Here is a 25,853-nt window from a genome sequence, read left to right as displayed (position 1 = left end):
CAGCAGTAGCTTCCGATGAACATCTGGAGGCATTCTGTAATCTGTGGACTATCAGAGTGTTGATGAAACACAGAAATTGCGTCGGCATTGAGTACAACAGTCACCATGCGCACTTTCCTCCAATGGAGTAGTGTCTCAAACAGTCTATTCTTTGATCGTTCCCTGGAAGACCAGTAGTAGTTTCCGATGAACATCTGGAGGCATTCTGTAATCTGTGGACTATCAGAGTGTTGATGAAACACAGAAATTGCATTGGGATTGAATACAACAGTCACCATGCGCACTTTCCTCCATGGGAGTAATCTCTCCAACAGTCTACGCTTTGATCGATCCCCAGAAGACCAGTAGTAGTTTCCTATGCACATCTAGAAGCTTTCTGTACACTGTGGACTATCAGAGTGTTGATGAAAGACAGAAATTGCATCGGGGTTGAATACAACAGTCACCATGCGCAGTGTCCTCCATGGGAGTAATGTCTCAAACAGTCTACGCTTTGATCGTTCCCTGGAAGACCAGTAGTAGTTTACGATGAACATCTGGAGGCATTCTGTAATCTGTGGACTATCAGAATGTTGATGAAACACAGAAATTGCATCGGGATTGAACACAACAGTCACCATGCGCACTTTCCTCCATTTTAGTAATGTCTCTAACAGTCCACGCTTTGATCGTTCCCTGGAAGACCAGTAGTAGTTTCCGAAGCACATCTGGAGGCTTTCTTTACTCTGTGGACTATCAGAGTGTTGATGAAACACAGAAATTGCAACGCGATTGAATACAACAGTCACCATGCGCACTTTCCTAAACGGTAGTAATGTCTCAAACAGTCTACGCTTTGATCGTTCCCTGGAAGACCAGTAATAGTTTCCGATGAACATCTGGCGGCATTCTGTAATCTGTGGACTATCAGAGTGTTGATGAAACACAGAAATTGCATCGGGATTGAATACAACAGTCACCATGCGCACATTCCTCCATGGGAGTAAAGTCTCAAACAGTCTACGCTTGGATCGTTCCCTGGAAGACCAGCAGTAGCTTCCGATGAACATCTGGAGGCATTCTGTAATCTGTGGACTATCAGAGTGTTGATGAAACACAGAAATTGCGTCGGCATTGAGTACAACAGTCACCATGCGCACTTTCCTCCAATGGAGTAGTGTCTCAAACAGTCTATTCTTTGATCGTTCCCTGGAAGACCAGTAGTAGTTTCCGATGAACATCTGGAGGCATTCTGTAATCTGTGGACTATCAGAGTGTTGATGAAACACAGAAATTGCATTGGGATTGAATACAACAGTCACCATGCGCACTTTCCTCCATGGGAGTAATCTCTCCAACAGTCTACGCTTTGATCGATCCCCAGAAGACCAGTAGTAGTTTCCTATGCACATCTGGAGGCTTTCTATACACTGTGGACTATCAGAGTGTTGATGAAACACAGAAATTGCATCGGGGTTGAATACAACAGTCTCCTTGCGCAGTTTCCTCCATGGGAGTAATGTCTCAAACAGTCTACGCTTTGATCGTTCCCTGGAAGAACAGTTGTAGTTTCCGATGCACATCTGGGGCCTTCTTTAATCTGTGGACTATCAGAGTGTTGATGAAACACAGAAATTGCATCGGGATTGAATACAACAGTCAACATGCGCACTTTCCTCCATGGGAGTAATGTCCCAAACAGTCAACGCTTTGATCGTTGCCTGGAAGACCAGTAGTATTTTCCGATGCACATTTGGTGGCATTCTGTAATCTGTGGACTATCAGAGAGTTGATGAAACACAGAAATTGCGTCGGGAATGAATACAACAGTCGCCATGCGCAGTTTCCTCCATGGAAGTAATGTCTCAAAGAGTCTACGCTTTGATCGTTCCCTGGAAGACCAGTAGTAGTTTCCGATACACATCTGGGGGCTTTCTGTAATCTGTGGACTATCAGAGTGTTGATGAGACACAGAAATTGTCTCGGTATTGAATACAACAGTCACCATGCGCACTTTCCTCCATGGGAGTAATGTCTCTAACAGTCTACGCTTTGATCGTCCCCCAGAAGACCAGTAGTAGTTTCCTATGCAAATCTAGAGGCTTTCTGTACACTGCGGACTATCAGAGTGTTGATGAAAGACAGAAATTGCATCGGGGTTGAATACAACAGTCTGCATGCGCAGTGTCCTCCATGGGAGTAATGTCTCAAACAGTCTACGGTTTGATCGTTCCCTGGAAGACCAGTAGCAGTTTACGATGAACATCTGAAGGCATTCTGTAATCTGTGGACTATCAGAATGTTGATGAAACACAGAAATTGCATCGCGATTGAATACAACAGTCACCATGCGCACTTACCTCCATGGGAGTAATGTCTCAAATAGTCTACGCTTTGATCGTTCCCTGGAAGACCAGTAGTAGTTTATGATGCACATCTGGAGGCTCTCTGTACTCTGTGGACTATCAGAGTGTTGATGAATCACAGAAATTGCATCGGGATTGAATACAACAGTCACCATGCGCACTTTCCTCCATGGGAGTAATGTCTCAAATAGTCTAAACTTTGATCGTTCCCTGGAAGACAAGTAGTAGTTTCCGATGCACATCTGGAGGCATTCTGTAATCTGTGGAGTATCAGAGTGTTGATGAAACACAGAAATTGCGTCGGGATTGAATACAACAGTCACCATGCGCACTTTCCTCCAAGGGAGTAGTGTCTCAAACAGTCTATTCTTTGATCGTTCCCTGGAAGACCAGTAGTAGTTTCCGATGCACATCTGGAGGCATTCTGTAATCTGTGGACTATCAGAGTGTTGATGAAACACAGAAATTGCAACGCGATTGAATACAACAGTCACCATGCGCACTTTCCTAAACGGTAGTAATGTCTCAAACAGTCTACGCTTTGATCGTTCCCTGGAAGACCAGTAATAGTTTCCGATGAACATCTGGCGGCATTCTGTAATCTGTGGACTATCAGAGTGTTGATGAAACACAGAAATTGCATCGGGATTGAATACAACAGTCACCATGCGCACATTCCTCCATGGGAGTAAAGTCTCAAACAGTCTAAGCTTTGATCGTTCCCTGGAAGACCAGTAGTAGTTTACGATGAACATCTGGAGGCATTCTGTAATGTGTAGACTATCGGGGGGTGATGAAACACAGTAATTGCATCGGGATTGAATACAACAGTCACCATGCGCATATTCCTCCTTAAAAATAATGTCTCAAACAGTCTACGCTTTGATCGTTCCCTGGAAGACCAGTAGTGGTTTCCGATGCACATCTGGAGGCATTCTGTAAATGTGGGCTATCAAAGTGTTGATGAAACACAGAAATTGCATCCGGATTGAATACAACTGTCACCATGCGCACTTTCCTCCACGGGAGTAATGTCTCTAACAGTCTACGCTTTGATCGTTCCCCAGAAGACCAGTAGTAGTTTCCTATGCACATCTAGAAGCTTTCTGTACACTGTGGACTATCAGAGTGTTGATGAAAGACAGAAATTGCATCGGGGTTGAATACAACAGTCACCATGCGCAGTGTCCTCCATGGGAGTAATGTCTCAAACAGTCTACGCTTTGATCGTTCCCTGGAAGACCAGTAGTAGTTTACGATGAACATCTGGAGGCATTCTGTAATCTGTGGACTATCAGAATGTTGATGAAACACAGAAATTGCATCGGGATTGAACACAACAGTCACCATGCGCACTTTCCTCCATTTTAGTAATGTCTCTAACAGTCCACGCTTTGATCGTTAACTGGAAGACCAGTAGTAGTTTCCGAAGCACATCTGGAGGCTTTCTTTACTCTGTGGACTATCAGAGTGTTGATGAAACACAGAAATTGCAACGCGATTGAATACAACAGTCACCATGCGCACTTTCCTAAACGGTAGTAATGTCTCAAACAGTCTACGCTTTGATCGTTCCCTGGAAGACCAGTAATAGTTTCCGATGAACATCTGGCGGCATTCTGTAATCTGTGGACTATCAGAGTGTTGATGAAACACAGAAATTGCATCGGGATTGAATACAACAGTCACCATGCGCACATTCCTCCATGGGAGTAAAGTCTCAAACAGTCTACGCTTGGATCGTTCCCTGGAAGACCAGCAGTAGCTTCCGATGAACATCTGGAGGCATTCTGTAATCTGTGGACTATCAGAGTGTTGATGAAACACAGAAATTGCATCGGGATTGAATACAACAGTCTCCATGCGCAGTTTCCTCCATGGGAGTAATTCTCAAACAGTCTATGCTTTGATCGTTCCCTGTAAGACCAGTAGTAATTTCCGATGCACATCTGGTGGCATTCTGTAATCTGTGGACTAACAGAGTGTTGATGAAACACAGAAATTGCATCGGGAATGAATACAACAGTCACCATGCGCAGTTTCCTCCATGGGAGTAATGTCTCAAACAGTCTACGCTTTGATCGTTCCCTGGAAGACCAGTAGTAGTTTCCGATGAACATCTGGAGGCATTCTGTAATCTGTGGACTATCAGAGTGTTGATGAAACACAGAAATTGCATTGGGATTGAATACAACAGTGACCATGCGCACTTTCTTCCATGGGAGTAATGTCTCAAACAATCTACGCTTTGATCGTTCCCTGGAAGACCAGAAGTAGTTTCCGATGCTCATCTTGTGGCATTCTGTAATGTGTAGACTATCGGAGTGTTGATGAAACACAGTAATTGCATCGGGATTGAATACAACAGTCACCATGCGCATATTCCTCCTTAAAAGTAATGTCTCAAACAGTCTACGCTTTGATCGTTCCCTGGAAGACCAGTAGTAGTTTCCGATGCACATCTGGAGGCATTCTGAAATCTGTGGACTATCAGAGTGTTGATGAAACACAGAAATTGCATCCGGATTGAATACAACAGTCACCATGCGCACTTTCCTCCATGGGAGTAATGTCTCTAACAGTCTACGCTTTGATCGTTCCCCAGAAGACCAGTAGTAGTTTCCTATGCACATCTAGAGGCTTTCTGTACACTGTGGACTATCAGAGTGTTGATGAAAGACAGAAATTGCATCGGGGTTGAATACAAGAGTCTCCATGTGCAGTGTCCTCCATAGGAGTAATGTCTCAAACAGTCTACGCTTTGATCGTTCCCTGGAAGACCAGTAGTAGTTTACGATGAACATCTGGAGGCATTCTGTAATCTGTGGACTATCAGAGTGTTGATGAAACGCAGAAATTGCATCGGGATTGTACACAACAGTCACCTTGCGCACTTTCCTCCATTTTAGTAATGTCTCAAACAGTCGAAGCTTTGATCGTTCCCTGGAAGACCAGTAGTAGTTTCCGAAGCACATCTGGAGGCTCTCTGTACTCTGTGGACTATCAGAGTGTTGATGCAACACAGAAATTGCATCGGGATTGAATACAACAGTCACCATGCGCACTTTCCTCCATGGGAGTAATGTCTCAAAGAGTCTAAACTTTGATCGTTCCCTGGAAGACCAGTAATAGTTTCCGATGCACATCTTGAGGCATTCTGTAATCTGTGGAGTATCAGAGTGTTGATGAAACACAGAAATTGCGTCGGGATTGAATACAACAATCACCATGCGCACTTTCCTCCAAGGGAGTAGTGTCTCAAACAGTCTATTCTTTGATCGTTCCCTGGAAGACCAGTAGTAGTTTCCGATGCTCATCTGGTGGCATTCTGTAATGTGTAGACTATCGGGGTGTTGATGAAACACAGTAATTGCATCGGGATTGAATACAACAGTCACCATGCGCATATTCCTCCTTAAAAGTAATGTCTCAAACAGTCTACGCTTTGATCGTTCCCTGGAAGACCAGTAGTAGTTTCCGATGCACATCTGGAGGCATTCTGTAAATGTGGGCCATCAGAGTGTTGATGAAACACAGAAATTGCATCCGGATTGAATACAACAGTCACCATGCGCACTTTCCTCCATGGGAGTAATGTCTCTAACAGTCTACGCTATGATCGTTCCCCAGAAGACCAGTAGTAGTTTCCTATGCACATCTAGAGGCTTTCTGTACACTGTGGACTATCAGAGTGTTGATGAAAGACAGAAATTGCATCGGGATTGAACAAAACAGTCACCATGCTCACTTTCCTCCATTCTAGTAATGTCTCTAACAGTCCAGGCTTTGATCGTTCCCTGGAAGACCAGTAGTAGTTTCTGAAGCACATCTGGAGGCTTTCGGTACTCTGTGGACTATCAGAGTGTTGATGAAACACAGAAATTGCATCGCGATTGAATACAACAGTCACCATGCGCACTTTCCTAGATGGGAGTAATGTCTCAAATAGTCTACAATTTGATCGTTCCCTGGAAGACCAGTAGTAGTTTCCGATGCACATCTGGAGGCATTCTGTAATCTGTGGAGTATCAGAGTGTTGATGAAACACAGAAATTGCGTCGGGATTGAATACAACAGTCACCATGCGCACTTCCCTCCATTCTAGTAATGTCTCTAACAGTCCACGCTTTGATCATTCCCTGGAGGACCAGTAGTAGTTTCCGAAGCACATCTGGAGGCTTTCTGTACTCTGTGGACTATCAGAGTGTTGATGAAACACAGAAATTGCATCGCGATTGAATACAACAGTCACCATGCGCACTTTCCTAGATGGGAGTAATGTCTCAAATAGTCTACGCTTTGATCGTTCCCTGGAAGACCAGTAGTAGTTTCCGATGCACATCTGGTAGCATTCTGTAATCTGTGGCCTATCAGAGTGTTGATGAAACACAGAAATTGCATCGGGATTGAATACAACAGTCACCATGCGCACTTTCCACCATGGGAGTAATTCTCAAACAGTCTACGCTTTGATCGTTCCTTGTAAGACCAGTAGTAGTTTACCATGCACATATGGAGGCATTCTGTAATCTGTGGACTATCAGAGTGTTGATGAAACACAGAAATTGCATCGGGAATGATTACAACAGTCAACATGCGCAGTTTCCTCCATGGGAGTAATGTCTCAAAGGGTCTACGCTTTGATCGTTCCCTGGAAGACCGGTAGTAGTTTCAGATGCACATCTGGTGGCATTCTGTAATGTGTAGACTATCAGTGTGTTGATGAAACACAGTAATTGCATCGGGATTGAATACAACAGTCACCATGCGCACTTTCCTAAATGGGAGTAATGTCTCAAACAGAATAGGCTTTGATCGTTCCCTGGAAAACCAGTAGTAGTTTCCGATGCACATCTGGAGGCTTTCTGTTCTCTGTGGACTATCAGAGTGTTGATGTAACACAGAAATTGCATCGGGATTGAATACAAGAGTCACCATGCGCACTTTCCTCCATGGGATCAATTCTCAAACAGTCTATGCTTTGATCGTTCCCTGTAAGACCAGTAGTAGTTTCCGATGCAAATCTCGTGGCATTCTGTACTCTGTGGACTATCAGAGTGTTGATGAAACACAGAAATTGCATCGGGATTGAATACAACAGTCACCATGCGCACTTTCCTCCATGGGAGAAATGTCTCTAACAGTCTACGCTTTGATCGATCCCTGGAAGACCAGTAGTAGTTTCCGATGCACATCTGGAGGCTTTCTCTACTCTGTGGACTATCAGAGTGTTGATGAAACACAGAAATTGCATCGGGAATGAATACAACAGTCACCATGCGCACTTTCCTCCATGGGAGTAATTCTCAAACATTCAATGCTTTGATCGTTCCCTGTAAGAAAAGTAGTAGTTTCCGATGCACATCTGGAGGCATTCTGTAATCTGTGGACTATTAGAGTGTTGATGAAACACAGAAATTGCATCGGGATTGAATACAACAGTCGCCATGCGCACATTCCCCCATAAAAGTAATGTCTCAAACAGTCTACGATTTGATCGTTCCCTGGAAGACCAGTAGTAGTTTCCGATGAACATCTGGAGGCATTCTGTAATCTATGGACTATAAGAGTGTTGACGAAACACAGAAATTGCATCGGGATTGAATACAACAGTCACCATGCGCACTTTCCTCCATTGGAGTAATGTGTCAAACAGTCTACGCTTTCATAGTTCCCTGGAAGACCAGTAGTAGTTTTCGATGCACATCTGGAGGCATTCTGTATAATGTGGACTATCAGAGTGTTGATGAAACACAGAAATTGCATCCGCATTGAATACAACAGTCACCATGCGCACTTTCCTCCACGGGAGTAATGTCTCAAACAATCTACGATTTGATCGTTCCCAGGAAGACCAGTAGTAGTTTCCGATGCACATCTGGTGGCATTCTGTAATGTGTAGACTATCAGGGTGTTGATGAAACACAGTAATTGCATCGGGATTTAATACAACAGTCACCATGCGCTCTTTCCTCCATGGGAGTAATGTCTCTAAGAGTCTACAATTTGATCGTTACCCAGAAGACCAGTAGTAGTTTCCTGTGCACATCTGGAGCCTTTCTGTACACTGTGGACTGTCAGAGTGTTGATGAAACACAGAAATTGCATCGGGGTTGAATACAACAGACTCCATGCGCAGTTTCCTCCATGGGAGTAATGTCTCAAACAGTCTACGCTTTGATCGTTCCCTGTAAGACCAGTAGTAGTTTCCGATGCACATCTGGTGGTATTCTGTAATCTGTGGACTATTAGAGTGATGATGAAACACAGAAATTGCATAGGGATTGAATACAAAAGTCACCATGCGCACATTCCTCCATAAAAGTAATGTCTCAAACAGTCTACGCTTTGATCGTTCCTTGTAAGACCAGTAGTAGTTTACCATGCACATATGGAGGCATTCTGTAATCTGTGGACTATCAGAGTGTTGATGAAACACAGAAATTGCATCGGGAATGATTACAACAGTCAACATGCGCAGTTTCCTCCATGGGAGTAATGTCTCAAAGGGTCTACGCTTTGATCGTTCCCTGGAAGACCGGTAGTAGTTTCAGATGCACATCTGGTGGCATTCTGTAATGTGTAGACTATCAGTGTGTTGATGAAACACAGTAATTGCATCGGGATTGAATACAACAGTCACCATGCGCACTTTCCTAAATGGGAGTAATGTCTCAAACAGAATAGGCTTTGATCGTTCCCTGGAAAACCAGTAGTAGTTTCCGATGCACATCTGGAGGCTTTCTGTTCTCTGTGGACTATCAGAGTGTTGATGTAACACAGAAATTGCATCGGGATTGAATACAAGAGTCACCATGCGCACTTTCCTCCATGGGATCAATTCTCAAACAGTCTATGCTTTGATCGTTCCCTGTAAGACCAGTAGTAGTTTCCGATGCAAATCTCGTGGCATTCTGTACTCTGTGGACTATCAGAGTGTTGATGAAACACAGAAATTGCATCGGGATTGAATACAACAGTCACCATGCGCACTTTCCTCCATGGGAGAAATGTCTCTAACAGTCTACGCTTTGATCGATCCCTGGAAGACCAGTAGTAGTTTCCGATGCACATCTGGAGGCTTTCTCTACTCTGTGGACTATCAGAGTGTTGATGAAACACAGAAATTGCATCGGGAATGAATACAACAGTCACCATGCGCACTTTCCTCCATGGGAGTAATTCTCAAACATTCAATGCTTTGATCGTTCCCTGTAAGAAAAGTAGTAGTTTCCGATGCACATCTGGAGGCATTGTGTAATCTGTGGACTATTAGAGTGTTGATGAAACACAGAAATTGCATCGGGATTGAATACAACAGTCGCCATGCGCACATTCCCCCATAAAAGTAATGTCTCAAACAGTCTACGATTTGATCGTTCCCTGGAAGACCAGTAGTAGTTTCCGATGAACATCTGGAGGCATTCTGTAATCTATGGACTATAAGAGTGTTGACGAAACACAGAAATTGCATCGGGATTGAATACAACAGTCACCATGCGCACTTTCCTCCATTGGAGTAATGTGTCAAACAGTCTACGCTTTCATAGTTCCCTGGAAGACCAGTAGTAGTTTTCGATGCACATCTGGAGGCATTCTGTATAATGTGGACTATCAGAGTGTTGATGAAACACAGAAATTGCATCCGCATTGAATACAACAGTCACCATGCGCACTTTCCTCCACGGGAGTAATGTCTCAAACAATCTACGATTTGATCGTTCCCAGGAAGACCAGTAGTAGTTTCCGATGCACATCTGGTGGCATTCTGTAATGTGTAGACTATCAGGGTGTTGATGAAACACAGTAATTGCATCGGGATTTAATACAACAGTCACCATGCGCTCTTTCCTCCATGGGAGTAATGTCTCTAAGAGTCTACAATTTGATCGTTACCCAGAAGACCAGTAGTAGTTTCCTGTGCACATCTGGAGCCTTTCTGTACACTGTGGACTGTCAGAGTGTTGATGAAACACAGAAATTGCATCGGGGTTGAATACAACAGACTCCATGCGCAGTTTCCTCCATGGGAGTAATGTCTCAAACAGTCTACGCTTTGATCGTTCCCTGTAAGACCAGTAGTAGTTTCCGATGCACATCTGGTGGTATTCTGTAATCTGTGGACTATTAGAGTGATGATGAAACACAGAAATTGCATAGGGATTGAATACAAAAGTCACCATGCGCACATTCCTCCATAAAAGTAATGTCTCAAACAGTCTACGATTTGATCGTTCCCTGGAAGACCAGTAGTAGTTTCCGATGAACATCTGGAGGCATTCTGTAATCTGTGGACTATCAGAATGTTGATGAAACACAAGAAATTGCATCGGGATTGAATACAACAGTCACCACGCGCACTTTCCTCAATTGGAGTAATGTCTCAAACAGTCTACGCTTTAAACGTTCCCTGGAAGACCAGTAGTAGTTTCCGATGCACATCTGGTGGCATTCTGTAATGTGTAGACTATCAGGGTGTTGATGAAACGCAGTAATTGCATCGGGATTAAATACAACAGTCACCATGCGCACTTTCCTCAATTGGAGTAATGTCTCATACAGTCTACGCTTTGGTCGTTCCCTGGAAGACCAGTAGTAGCTTCCGATGCACATCTGAAGGCGTTCTGTAATCTGTGGACTATCAGAGTGTTGATGAAACACAGAAATTGCATCGGGATTGAATACAGCAGTCACCATGCGCACTTTCCTACAAGTGAGAAACGTCTCAAACAAACTACGATTTGATCGTTCCCTGGAAGACCAGTAGTAGTTTCCGATGCACATCTGGTGGCATTCTGTAATGTGTAGACTATCAGGGTGTTGATGAAACACAGTAATTGCATCGGGATTGAATACAACAGTCACCATGCGCACTTTGCTCCATGGGAGTAATGTCTCTAACACTCTACGCTTCGATCGTTCCCCACAAGGCCAGCAGTAGTTTCCTATGCACATCTGGAGGATTTCTGTACACTGTGGACTATCAGAGTGTTGATGAAACTCAGAAATTGCATCGGGGTTGAATACAACAGTCTCCATGCGTAGTTTCCTCCATGGGAGTAATGTCTCAAACAGTCTACGCTTTGATCGCTCCCTGGAAGACCAGTAGTAGTTTACGATGTACATCTGGAGGCATTCTGTAATCTGTGGACTATCAGAGTGTTGATGAAACACAGATATTGCATCGGGATTGAAAACAACAGTCTCCATGCGCAGTTACCTCCATTTGAGTAATGTCTCAAACATTCTACGCTCTGATCGTTCCTTGGAAGAACAGTAGTAGTTTCCGATGAACATCCGGGTCTTTCTGTAATCTGTGGACTATCAGAGAGTTGATGAAACACAGAAATTGCATCGGGATTGAATACAACAGTCAACATGCGCACTTTCCTCCATGGGAGTAATTCTCAAACAGTCTATGCTTTGATAGTTCCCTGTAAGACCAGTAGTAGTTTCCGATGCACATCTGGTGGCATTGTGTAATCTGTGGACTATCAGAGTGTTGATGAAACACAGAAATTGCATCGGGAATGATTACAACAGTCAACATGCGCAGTTTCCTCCATGGGAGTAATGTCTCAAACAGTCTACGCTTTGATCGTTCCCTGGAAGACCAGTAGTAGTTTCCGATGCACATCTGGAGGCTTTCTGTTCTCTGTGGACTATCAGAGTGTTGATGTAACACAGAAATTGCATCGGGATTGAATACAAGAGTCACCATGCGCACTTTCCTCCATGGGATCAATTCTCAAACAGTCTATGCTTTGATCGTTCCCTGGAAGACCAGTAGTAGTTTCCGATGCAAATCTCGAGGCATTCTGTACTCTGTGGACTATCAGAGTGTTGATGAAACACAGAAATTGCATCGGGATTGAATACAACAGTCACCATGCGCACTTTCCTCCATGGGAGTAATGTCTCTAACAGTCTACGCTTTGATCGTTCCCTGGAAGACCAGTAGTAGTTTCCGATGCACATCTGGAGGCTTTCTGTACTCTGTGGACTATCAGAGTGTTGATGAAACACAGAAATTGCATCGGGATTGAATACAACAGTCACCATGCGCACTTTCCTCCATGGGAGTAATTCTCAAACATTCTATGCTTTGATCATTCCCTGTAAGAAAAGTAGTAGTTTCCGATGCACATCTTGAGGCATTCTGTAATCTGTGGACTATTAGAGTGTTGATGAAACACAGAAATTGCATCGGGATTGAATACAACAGTCGCCATGCGCACATTCCCCCATAAAAGTAATGTCTCAAACAGTCTACGATTTGATCGTTCCCTGGAAGACCAGTAGTAGTTTCCGATGAACATCTGGAGGCATTCTGTAATCTATGGACTATAAGAGTTTTGACGAAACACAGAAATTGCATCGGGATTGAATACAACAGTCACCTTGCGCACATGCCTCCATAAGAGTAATGTCTCAACAGTCTACGCTTTGATCATTCCCTGGAAGACCAGTAGTAGTTTCCGATGCACATCTGGAGGCATTCTGTAATCTGTGGAATATCTGAGTGTTGATGAAACACAGAAATTGCATCGTTATTGAATACAACAGTCACCATGCGCACTTTCCGTCATGGGAGTAATGTCTCAAACAGTCTACGCTTTGATCGTTCCCTGGAAGACCAGTAGTAGTTTCCGATGCACATCTGGAAGCTTTCTGTTCTCTGTGGACTATCAGAGTGTTGATGTAACACAGAAATTGCATCGGGATTGAATACAACAGTCACCATGCGCACTTTCCTCCATGGGCGTAATTCTCAAACAATCTATGCTTTGATCGTTCCCTGGAAGACCAGTAGTTGTTTCCGATGCACATTTTGAGGCTCTCTGTACTCTGTGGACAATCAGAGTGTTGATGAAACACTGAAATTGCATCGCGATTGAATACAACAGTCACCATGCGCACCTTCCTCCATGGGAGTAATCTCTCAAATAGTCTACGCTTTGATCGTTCCCTGGAAGACCAGTAGTAGTTTCCGGTGCACATCTGGAGGTATTCTGTAGTCTGTGGACTATCAGAGTGTTGATGAAAAACAGAAATTGCATCGGGATTGAATACAACAGTCACCATGCGCACTTTCCTCCATGGGAGTAAAGTCTCTAACTGTCTACGATTTGATCGTTCCCTGAAAGAGCAGTAGTAGTTTCCTATGCACATCTGGAGGCTTTCTGTACACTGTGGACTATCAGAGTGTTGATGAAACACAGAAATAGCATCGGGGTTGAATACAACAGTCTCCAAGCGCAGTTTCCTCCATCACAGTAATGTCTCAAACAGTCTACGCTTTGATCGTTCCCTGGAAGACCAGTAGTATTTTCCGATGCACATCTGGAGGCATTCTGTAATCTGTGGACTATTAGAGTGTAGCTGAAACACAGAAATTGCTTCGGGATTGAATACAACAGTCGCCATGCGCACATTCCCCCATAAAAGTAATGTCTCAAACAATCTACGATTTCATCGATCCCTGGAAGACCAGTAGTAGTTTCCGATGCACATCTGGTGGCATTCTGTAATGTGTAGACTATCAGGGTGTTGATGAAACACAGTAATTGCATCGGGATTGAATAGAACAGTCACCTTGCGCACTTTCCTCCACGGTAGTAATGTCTCAAACAGTCTACGCTTTGATCGTTCCCTGGAAGACCAGTAGTAGTTTCCGATGAACATCTGGCGGCATTCTGTAGTCTGTGGACTATCAGAGAGTTGATGAAACACAGAAATTGCATCGGGATTGAATACAACAGTTTCCATGCGCACGTTCCTCCATGGGAGTAAAGTCTCAAACAGTCTACGCTTGCATCGTTCCCTGGAAGACCAGTAGTAGTTTCCGATGCACATCTGGGGGATTTCCGTAACCTGTGGACTATCAGAGTGTTGATAAAACACAGAAATTGCCTTGGGATTGAATACAACAGTCAACATGCACACTTTCCTCCATGGGAGTAATTCTCAAACAGTCTATGCTTTGATCGTTCCCTGTAAAACCAGTAGTAGTTTCCGATGCACATCTGGTGGCATTCTGTAATCTGTGGACTATTAGAGTGTTGATGAAACACAGAAATTGCATAGGGATTGAATACAACAGTCACCATGCGCACATTCCGCCATAAAAGTAATGTCTCAAACAGTCTACGATTTGATCGTTCCCTGGAAGACCAGTAGTAGTTTCCGATGAACATCTGGAGGCATTCTGTAATCTGTGGACTATCATAATGTTGATGAAACACAAGAAATTGCATCGGGATTGAATACAACAGTCACCATGCGCACTTTCCTCCATGGGAGTAATGTCTCCAACAGTCTACGCTTTGATCGTTCCCTGGAAGACCAGTAGTAGTTTCCGATGCACATCTGGAGGCTTTCTGTACTCTGTGGACTATCAGAGTGTTGATGAAACACAGAAATTGCATCGGGATTGAATACAACAGTCACCATGCGCACTTTCCTCCATGGGAGTAATTCTCAAACATTCTATGCTTTGATCATTCCCTGTAAGAAAAGTAGTAGTTTCCGATGCACATCTTGAGGCATTCTGTAATCTGTGGACTATTAGAGTGTTGATGAAACACAGAAATTGCATCGGGATTGAATACAACAGTCGCCATGCGCACATTCCCCCATAAAAGTAATGTCTCAAACAGTCTACGATTTGATCGTTCCCAGGAAGACCAGTAGTAGTTTCCGATGAACATCTGGAGGCATTCTGTAATCTATGGACTATAAGAGTTTTGACGAAACACAGAAATTGCATCGGGATTGAATACAACAGTCACCTTGCGCACCTTCCTCCATGGGAGTAATCTCTCAAATAGTCTACGCTTTGATCGTTCCCTGGAAGACCAGTAGTAGTTTCCGGTGCACATCTGGAGGTATTCTGTAGTCTGTGGACTATCAGAGTGTTGATGAAAAACAGAAATTGCATCGGGATTGAATACAACAGTCACCATGCGCACTTTCCTCCATGGGAGTAAAGTCTCTAACTGTCTACGATTTGATCGTTCCCTGAAAGACCAGTAGTAGTTTCCTATGCACATCTGGAGGCTTTCTGTACACTGTGGACTATCAGAGTGTTGATGAAACACAGAAATAGCATCGGGGTTGAATACAACAGTCTCCAAGCGCAGTTTCCTACATCACAGTAATGTCTCAAACAGTCTACGCTTTGATCGTTCAATGGAAGACCAGTAGTATTTTCCGATGCACATCTGGAGGCATTCTGTAATCTGTGGACTATTAGAGTGTAGCTGAAACACAGAAATTGCTTCGGGATTGAATACAACAGTCGCCATGCGCACATTCCCCCATAAAAGTAATGTCTCAAACAATCTACGATTTCATCGATCCCTGGAAGACCAGTAGTAGTTTCCGATGCACATCTGGTGGCATTCTGTAATGTGTAGACTATCAGGGTGTTGATGAAACACAGTAATTGCATCGGGATTGAATAGAACAGTCACCATGCCCACTTTCCTCCACGGTAGTAATGTCTCAAACAGTCTACGCTTTGATCGTTCCCTGGAAGACCAGTAGTAGTTTCCGATGAACATCTGGCGGCATTCTGTAGTCTGTGGACTATCAGAGTGTTGATGAAACACAGAAATTGCATCGGGATTGAATACAACAGTTTCCATGCGCACGTTCCTCCATGGGAGTAAAGTCTCAAACAGTCTACGCTTGCATCGTTCCCTGGAAGACCAGTAGTAGTTTCCGATGCACATCTGGGGGAATTCCGTAACCTGTGGACTATCAGAGTGTTGATAAAACACAGAAATTGCCTTGGGATTGAATACAACAGTCAACATGCACACTTTCCTCCATGGGAGTAATTCTCAAAGAGTCTATGCTTTGATCGTTCCCTGTAAGACCAGTAGTAGTTTCCGATGCACATCTGGTGGCATTCTGTAATCTGTGGACTATTAGAGTGTTGATGAAACACAGAAATTGCATAGGGATTGAATACAACAGTCACCATGCGCACATTCCGCCATAAAAGTAATGTCTCAGACAGTCTACGATTTGATCGTTCCCTGGAAGACCAGTAGTAGTTTCCGATGAACATCTGGAGGCATTCTGTAATCTGTGGACTATCATAATGTTAATGAAACACAAGAAATTGCATCGGGATTGAATACAACAGTCACCATGCGCACTTTCCTCAATTGGAGTAATGTCTCAAACAGTCTACGCTTTGATCGTTCCCTGGAAGACCAGTAGTAGTTTCCGATGCACATCTGGAGGCATTCTGTAAAATGTGGACTATTAGAGTGTTGATGAAACACAGAAATAGCATCCGGATTGAATACAACAGTCACCATGCGCACTTTCCTCCACGGGAGAAATGTCTCAAACAATCTACGCTTTGATCGTTCCCTGGAAGACCAGTAGAAGTTTCCGATGCACATCTGGTGGCATTCTGTAATGTGTAGACTATCAGAGTGTTGATGAAACACAGAAATTGCATCGGGGTTGAATACAACAGACTCCATGCGCAGTTTCCTCCATGGGAGTAATGTCTCAAACAGTTTACGCTTTGATCGTTCCCTGGAAGACCAGTAGTAGTTTCCGATGCACATCTGGTGGCATTCTGTAGTCTGTGGACTATCAGAGTGTTGATGAAACACAGAAATTGCATCGGGAATGAATACAACACTCTTCATGCGCACTTTCCTCCACGGGAGGTATGTCTCAAACAGTCTACGCTTTAATCGTTCCCTGGAAGACCAGTAGTAGTTTCCGATGCACATCTGGTGGCATTCTGTAATCTGGGGACTATCAGAGTGTTGATGAAACTCAGAAATTGCATCGGGATTGAATACAACAGTCACCATGCGCACTTTCCTCCATGGGCGTAATTCTCAAACAATCTATGCTTTGATCGTTCCCTGGAAGACCAGTAGTTATTTCCGATGCACATCTCGAGGCTTTCTGTACTCTGTGGACTATCAGAGTGTTGATGAAACACAGAAATTGCATCGCGATTCAATACAACAGTCACCATGCGCACCTTCCTCCATGGGAGTAATGTCTCAAATAGTCTACGCTTTGATCGTTCCCTGGAAGACCAGTAGTAGTTTCCGGTGCACATCTGGAGGCATTCTGTAGTCTGTGGACTATCAGAGTGTTGATGAAAAACAGAAATTGCATCGGGATTGAATACAACAGTCACCATGCGCACTTTCCTCCATGGGAGTAAAGTCTCTAACAGTCTACGATTTGATCGTTCCCTGGAAGACCAGTAGTAGTTTCCTATGCACATCTGGAGGCTTTCTGTACACTGTGGACTATCAGAGTGTTGATGAAACACAGAAATAGCATCGGGGTTGAATACAACAGTCTCCAAGCGCAGTTTCCTCCATCAGAGTAATGTCTCAAACAGTCTACGCTTTGATCGTTCCCTGGAAGACCAGTAGGACTTTCCGATGCACATCTGGAGGCATTCTGTGATCTGTGGACTATTAGAGTGTAGATGAAACACAGAAATTGCTTCGGGATTGAATACAACAGTCGCCATGCGCACATTCCCCCATAAAAGTAATGTCTCAAACAGTCTACGATTTGATCGTTCCCTGGAAGACCAGTAGTAGTTTCCGATGAACATCTGGAGGCATTCTGTAATCTATGGACTATCAGAGTGTTGATGAAACACAGAAATTGCATCCGGATTGAATACAACAGTCAACATGCGCACTTTCCTCCACGGGAGTAATGTCTCAAACAATCTACGATTTCATCGATCCCTGGAAGACCAGTAGTAGTTTCCGATGCACATCTGGTGGCATTCTGTAATGTGTAGACTATCAGGGTGTTGATGAAACACAGTAATTGCATCGGGATTGAATACAACAGTCACCAAGCGCACTTTCCTCCACGGTAGTAATATCTCAAACAGTCTACGCTTTGATCGTTCCCTGGAAGACCAGTAGTAGTTTCCGATGAACATCTGGCGGCATTCTGTAGTCTGTGGACTATCAGGGTGTTGATGAAACACAGAAATTGCATCGGGATTGAATACAACAGTCACCATGCGCACGTTCCTCCAGGGGGGTAAAGTCTCAAACAGTCTACGCTTGCATCGTTCCCTGGAAGACCAGTAGTAGTTTCCGATGCACATCTGGGGGATTTCCGTAACCTGTGGACTATCAGAGTGTTGATAAAACACAGAAATTGCCTTGGGATTGAATACAACAGTCAACATGCACACTTTCCTCCATGGGAGTAATTCTCAAACAGTCTATGCTTTGATCGTTCCCTGTAAGACCAGTAGTAGTTTCCGATGCACATCTGGTGGCATTCTGTAATCTGTGGACTATTAGAGTGTTGATGAAACACAGAAATTGCATAGGGATTGAATACAACAGTCACCATGCGCACATTCCTCCATAAAAGTAATGTCTCAAACAGTCTACGATTTGATCGTTCCCTGGAAGACCAGTAGTAGTTTCCGATGAACATCTGGAGGCATTCTGTAATCTGTGGACTATCATAATGTTGATGAAACACAAGAAATTGCATCGGGATTGAATACAACAGTCACCATGCGCACTTTCCTCAATTGGAGTAATGTCTCAAACAGTCTACGCTTTGATCGTTCCCTGGAAGACCAGTAGTAGTTTCCGATGCACATCTGGAGGCATTCTGTAAAATGTGGACTATTAGAGTGTTGATGAAACACAGAAATAGCATCCGGATTGAATACAACAGTCACCATGCGCACTTTCCTCCACGGGAGAAATGTCTCAAACAATCTACGCTTTGATCGTTCCCTGGAAGACCAGTAGAAGTTTCCGATGCACATCTGGTGGCATTCTGTAATATGTAGACTATCAGAGTGTTGATGAAACACAGAAATTGCATCGGGGTTGAATACAACAGTCTCCATGCGCAGTTTCCTCCATGGGAGTAATGTCTCAAACAGTTTACGCTTTGATCGTTCCCTGGAAGACCAGTAGTAGTTTCCGATGCACATCTGGTGGCATTCTGTAGTCTGTGGACTATCAGAGTGTTGATGAAACACAGAAATTGCATCGGGAATGAATACAACAGTCTTCATGCGCACTTTCCTCCACGGGAGGTATGTCTCAAACAGTCTACGCTTTAATCGTTCCCTGGAAGACCAGTAGTAGTTTCCGATGCACATTGGTGGCATTCTGTAATCTGGGGACTATCAGAGTGTTGATGAAACTCAGAAATTGCATCGGGATTGAATACAACAGTCACCATGCGCACTTTCCTCCATGGGAGTAGTGTCTCAAACAGTCTACTATTTGACCGTTCCCTGGAAGACCAGTAGTAGTTTCCGATGCACATCTGGTGGCATTCTCTAATCTGTGGACTATCAGAGTGTTGATGAAACACAGAAATTGCCTCGGGATTGAATACAACAGTCACCATGCGCACTTTCCTCCATGGGAGTAATCCTCAAACAGTCTATTCTCTGATCGTTCCCTGTAAGACTAGTAGTAGTTTCCGATGCACATCTGGAGGCATTCTGTAATCTGTGGACTATTAGAGTGTTGATGAGACACAGAAATTGCATAGGGATTGAATACAACAGTCAGCATGCGCACTTTCCTCAATGGGAGTAATGTCTCTAACAGTCTACGCTTTGATCGTTACCTGGAAGACCAGTAGTAGTTTACGATTAACATCTGGAGGAATTCTGTAATCTGCGGACTATCAGAGTGTTGATGAAACACAGAAATTGCAACGGGATTGAATACAACAGTCACCATGCGCACTTTCCTCCACGGTAGTAATGTCTCAAACAGTCTACGCTTTGATCGCTCCCTGGAAGACCAGTAGTAGTTTCCGATGAACATCTGGCGGCATTCTGTAGTCTGTGGACTATCAGAGTGTTGATGAAACACAGAAATTGCATCGGGATTGAATGCAACAGTCACCATGCGCACATTCCTCCATGGGAGTAAAGTCTCAAAGAGTCTACGCTTGCATCGTTCCCTGGAAGACCAGTAGTAGTTTCCGATGCACATCTGGTGGCATTCTGTAATCTGTGGACTATCAGAGTGTTGATGAAACACAGAAATTGCATCGGGAATGATTACAACAGTCACCATGCGCAGTTTCCTCCATGGGAGTAATGTCTCAAACAGTCTACGCTTTGATCGTTCCCTGGAAGACCAGTAGTAGTTTCCGATGCACATCTGGGGGCTTCCCGTAATCTGTGGACTATCAGAGTGTTGATGAAACACAGAAATTGCCTCGGGATTGAATACAACAGACAACATGCACATTTTCCTCCATGGGAGTAATGCTCAAACAGTCTATGTTTTGATCGTTGCCTGTAAGACCAGTAGTAGTTTCCGATGCACATCTGGTGGCATTCAGTAATCTGTGGACTATTAGAGTGTTGATGAAACACAGAAATTGCATCGGGATTGAATACAACAGTCACCATGCGCACTTTCCTACAAGTGAGTAATGTCTCAAACAGTCTACGCTTTGATCCTTCACTGGAAGACCAGTAGTTGATTCCGATGCAAATCTGGAGGCATTCTGTAATCTGTGGACTATCAGACTGTTGATGAAACACAGAAATTGCATCGGGATTGAATACAACAGTCACCATGCGCACATTCCTCCACAAAAGTAATGTCTCAAACAGTCTACGCTTTGATCGTTCCATGGAAGACCAGTAGTAGTTTCCGATGCACATCTGAAGGCATTCTGTAATCTGTGGACTATCAGAGTGTTGATGAAACACAGAAATTGCATCCCGATTGAATACAACAGTCACCATGCGCACTTTCGTCCATGGGAGTAATGTCTCAAACAGTCTACTATTTGATCGTTAACTGGAAGACCACTAGTAGTTTCCGATGCACATCTGGTGGCATTCTCTAATCTGTGGACTATCAGAGTGTTGATGAAACACAGAAATTGCATCCGCATTGAATACAACAGTCACCACCCGCACTCTCCTCCATGGGAGTAATGTCTGAAACAGTCTATGCTTTGATCGTTCCCTGTAAGACCAGTAGTAGTTTCCGATGCACATCTGGTGGCATTCTGTAATCTGTGGACTATTAGAGTGTTGATGAAACACAGAAATTGCATAGGGATTGAATACAACAGTCACCATGCGCACATTCCTCCATAAAAGTAATGTCTCAAACAGTCTACGATTTGATCGTTCCCTGGAAGACCAGTAGTAGTTTCCGATTAACATCTGGAGGCATTCTGTAATCTATGGACTATCATAATGTTGATGAAACAAAAGAAATTGCATCGGGATTGAATACAACAGTCACCATGCGCACTTTCCTCAATTGGAGTAATGTCTCAAACAGTCTACGCTTTGATCGTTCCCTGGAAGACCAGTAGTAGTTTCCGATGCACATCTGGAGGCATTCTGTAAAATGTGGACTATTAGAGTGTTGATGAAACACAGAAATAGCATCCGGATTGAATACAACAGTCACCATGCGCACTTTCCTCCTCGGGAGAAATGTCTCAAACAATCTACGCTTTGATCGTTCCCTGGAAGACCAGTAGAAGTTTCCGATGCACATCTGGTGGCATTCTGTAATATGTAGACTATCAGAGTGTTGATGAAACACAGAAATTGCATCGGGGTTGAATACAACAGTCTCCATGCGCAGTTTCCTCCATGGGAGTAATGTCTCAAACAGTTTACGATTTGATCGTTCCCTGGAAGACCAGTAGTAGTTTCCGATGCACATCTGGTGGCATTCTGTAGTCTGTGGACTATCAGAGTGTTGATGAAACACAGAAATTGCATCGGGAATGAATACAACAGTCTTCATGCGCACTTTCCCCCACGGGAGGTATGTCTCAAACAGTCTACGCTTTAATCGTTCCCTGGAAGACCAGTAGTAGTTTCCGATGCACATCTGGTGGCATTCTGTAATCTGGGGACTATCAGAGTCTTGATGAAACTCAGAAATTGCATCGGGATTGAATACAACAGTCACCATGCGCACTTTCCTCTATGGGAGTAGTGTCTCAAACAGTCTACTATTTGACCGTTCCCTGGAAGACCAGTAGTAGTTTCCGATGCACATCTGGTGGCATTCTCTAATCTGTGGACTATCAGAGTGTTGATGAAACACAGAAATTGCCTCGGGATTGAATACAACAGTCACCATGCGCACTTTCCTCCATGGGAGTAATTCTCAAACAGTCTATTCTCTGATCGTTCCCTGTAAGACTAGTAGTAGTTTCCGATGCACATCTGGAGGCATTCTGTAATCTGTGGACTATTAGAGTGTTGATGAGACACAGAAATTGCATAGGGATTGAATACAACAGTCAGCATGCGCACTTTCCTCAATGGGAGTAATGTCTCTAACAGTCTACGCTTTGATCGTTACCTGGAAGACCAGTAGTAGTTTACGATTAACATCTGGAGGAATTCTGTAATCTGCGGACTATCAGAGTGTTGATGAAACACAGAAATTGCAACGGGATTGAATACAACAGTCACCATGCGCACTTTCCTCCACGGTAGTAATGTCTCAAACAGTCTACGCTTTGATCGCTCCCTGGAAGACCAGTAGTAGTTTCCGATGAACATCTGGCGGCATTCTGTAGTCTGTGGACTATCAGAGTGTTGATGAAACACAGAAATTGCATCGGGATTGAATGCAATAGTCACCATGCGCACATTCCTCCATGGGAGTAAAGTCTCAAACAGTCTACGCTTGCATCGTTCCCTGGAAGACCAGTAGTAGTTTCCGATGCACATCTGGTGGCATTCTGTAATCTGTGGACTATCAGAGTGTTGATGAAACACAGAAATTGCATCGGGAATGATTACAACAGTCACCATGCGCAGTTTCCTCCATGGGAGTAATGTCTCAAACAGTCTACGCTTTGATCGTTCCCTGGAAGACCAGTAGTAGTTTCCGATGCACATCTGGGGGCTTCCCGTAATCTGTGGACTATCAGAGTGTTGATGAAACACAGAAATTGCCTCGGGATTGAATACAACAGACAACATGCACATTTTCCTCCATGGGAGTAATGTTCAAACAGTCTATGTTTTGATCGTTGCCTGTAAGACCAGTAGTAGTTTCCGATGCACATCTGGTGGCATTCAGTAATCTGTGGACTATTAGAGTGTTGATGAAACACAGAAATTGCATCGGGATTGAATACAACAGTCACCATGCGCACTTTCCTACAAGTGAGTAATGTCTCAAACAGTCTACGCTTTGATCCTTCACTGGAAGACCAGTAGTTGATTCCGATGCAAATCTGGAGGCATTCTGTAATCTGTGGACTATCAGACTGTTGATGAAACACAGAAATTGCATCGGGATTGAATACAACAGTCACCATGCGCACATTCCTCCACAAAAGTAATGTCTCAAACAGTCTACGCTTTGATCGTTCCATGGAAGACCAGTAGTAGTTTCCGATGCACATCTGAAGGCATTCTGTAATCTGTGGACTATCAGAGTGTTGATGAAACACAGAAATTGCATCCCGATTGAATACAACAGTCACCATGCGCACTTTCCTCCATGGGAGTAATGTCTCAAACAGTCTACTATTTGATCGTTAACTGGAAGACCACTAGTAGTTTCCGATGCACATCTGGTGGCATTCTCTAATCTGTGGACTATCAGAGTGTTGATGAAACACAGAAATTGCATCCGCATTGAATACAACAGTCACCACCCGCACTCTCCTCCATGGGAGTAATGTCTGAAACAGTCTATGCTTTGATCGTTCCCTGTAAGACCAGTAGTAGTTTCCGATGCACATCTGGTGGCATTCTGTAATCTGTGGACTATTAGAGTGTTGATGAAACACAGAAATTGCATAGGGATTGAATACAACAGTCACCATGCGCACATTCCTCCATAAAAGTAATGTCTCAAACAGTCTACGATTTGATCGTTCCCTGGAAGACCAGTAGTAGTTTCCGATTAACATCTGGAGGCATTCTGTAATCTATGGACTATCATAATGTTGATGAAACAAAAGAAATTGCATCGGGATTGAATACAACAGTCACCATGCGCACTTTCCTCAATTGGAGTAATGTCTCAAACAGTCTACGCTTTGATCGTTCCCTGGAAGACCAGTAGTAGTTTCCGATGCACATCTGGAGGCATTCTGTAAAATGTGGACTATTAGAGTGTTGATGAAACACAGAAATAGCATCCGGATTGAATACAACAGTCACCATGCGCACTTTCCTCCTCGGGAGAAATGTCTCAAACAATCTACGCTTTGATCGTTCCCTGGAAGACCAGTAGAAGTTTCCGATGCACATCTGGTGGCATTCTGTAATATGTAGACTATCAGAGTGTTGATGAAACACAGAAATTGCATCGGGGTTGAATACAACAGTCTCCATGCGCAGTTTCCTCCATGGGAGTAATGTCTCAAACAGTTTACGCTTTGATCGATCCCTGGAAGACCAGTAGTAGTTTCCGATGCACATCTGGTGGCATTCTGTAGTCTGTGGACTATCAGAGTGTTGATGAAACACAGAAATTGCATCGGGAATGAATACAACAGTCTTCATGCGCACTTTCCTCCACGGGAGGTATGTCTCAAACAGTCTACGCTTTAATCGTTCCCTGGAAGACCAGTAGTAGTTTCCGATGCACATCTGGTGGCATTCTGTAATCTGGGGACTATCAGAGTGTTGATGAAACTCAGAAATTGCATCGGGATTGAATACAACAGTCACCATGCGCACTTTCCTCTATGGGAGTAGTGTCTCAAACAGTCTACTATTTGACCGTTCCCTGGAAGACCAGTAGTAGTTTCCGATGCACATCTGGTGGCATTCTCTAATCTGTGGACTATCAGAGTGTTGATGAAACACAGAAATTGCCTCGGGATTGAATACAACAGTCACCATGCGCACTTTCCTCCATGGGAGTAATTCTCAAACAGTCTATTCTCTGATCGTTCCCTGTAAGACTAGTAGTAGTTTCCGATGCACATCTGGAGGCATTCTGTAATCTGCGGACTATTAGAGTGTTGATGAGACACAGAAATTGCATAGGGATTGAATACAACAGTCAGCATGCGCACTCTCCTCAATGGGAGTAATGTCTCTAACAGTCTACGCTTTGATCGTTACCTGGAAGACCAGTAGTAGTTTACGATTAACATCTGGAGGAATTCTGTAATCTGCGGACTATCAGAGTGTTGATGAAACACAGAAATTGCAACGGGATTGAATACAACAGTCACCATGCGCACTTTCCTCCACGGTAGTAATGTCTCAAACAGTCTACGCTTTGATCGCTCCCTGGAAGACCAGTAGTAGTTTCCGATGAACATCTGGCGGCATTCTGTAGTCTGTGGACTATCAGAGTGTTGATGAAACACAGAAATTGCATCGGGATTGAATGCAATAGTCACCATGCGCACTTTCCTCCTCGGGAGAAATGTCTCAAACAATCTACGCTTTGATCGTTCCCTGGAAGACCAGTAGTAGTTTCCGATGCACATCTGGGGGCTTCCCGTAATCTGTGGACTATC

This window comes from Schistocerca gregaria, unplaced genomic scaffold (genome assembly GCF_023897955.1).
Source record: "Schistocerca gregaria isolate iqSchGreg1 unplaced genomic scaffold, iqSchGreg1.2 ptg000001l___fragment_3, whole genome shotgun sequence".
NCBI lineage: Eukaryota > Metazoa > Arthropoda > Insecta > Orthoptera > Acrididae > Schistocerca > Schistocerca gregaria.
Note: the sequence above shows the minus strand (reverse complement) of the source record.